Raw genomic sequence first — 838 nt, 5'->3', positions numbered from 1 at the left:
AGTAAACCATGTGATTGTCAGTTTCAAAATGGTCAATACCAGTCCATGTCAACTCAGTTATGCCTAGTATATTGACGTTTATGCATTCCATTTCAATTTTGACACTATCCAATTTTCTTATATTCATACTTTGCACATTACATGTTCTGATTACTAACTGATGTTTACAGCTGTTGATTTTTATTTCGAGTTGTGTCCCTCAGCAAATGAAGGTCCAATGGCTTTCCTCCTTTTGCGTCTTCACAGTCAACTCTACTTTGAAGAAAGAGCTCCTGCCCAGTCATAGTTTGAGTGCCTTGCAAACTGAAGGGCGCTTCTTCTGGCAATATTCTGGTTTCTCTTCATGTTGTTTCACTGCTCAATAGTCTGGTGTTGACAGTGTTGCACTGCTGTTCATGAGGTTTTCAGTGGCTAAATATTTGGAAGTAGCCTGTCTTTCCTCCTTTCTGGTCTGTTTTCATCTGGAAGGTCAACTGAAACCTATCTATCATGGCTGACCCTGCTGGTATTTAAAATAACCTGTGCCATAACTTTCCAGAATCACAGCAACATGTAAAGCCATCACGGTAGATCAAGCTGAAAGTGAGTGTTGGTTTGGGGAAGCATACAGCAGGCAAAATGATGAAAACTTTCTAGATATTATTAGGCATTTTAAGACAGTGAGTTGTTGTGCATGGAGACTCAGTACTATAGTCTCAAGTGACCCTGTGGTCAGTTGGCATAGCATAGTCCATGAAGACAATGTTCTACATCCTATTTTGATGAGTAGCATCTGAAATCTTGAAAGCTCATGAGCAGCGGTCTAAGATGTAGCTCTTGGTTTCTCCATTTTCTATAT

The sequence above is a fragment of the Chrysochloris asiatica genome, unplaced genomic scaffold (assembly GCF_000296735.1).
Source record: "Chrysochloris asiatica unplaced genomic scaffold, ChrAsi1.0 scaffold00679, whole genome shotgun sequence".
Lineage (NCBI taxonomy): Eukaryota > Metazoa > Chordata > Mammalia > Afrosoricida > Chrysochloridae > Chrysochloris > Chrysochloris asiatica.
Note: the sequence above shows the minus strand (reverse complement) of the source record.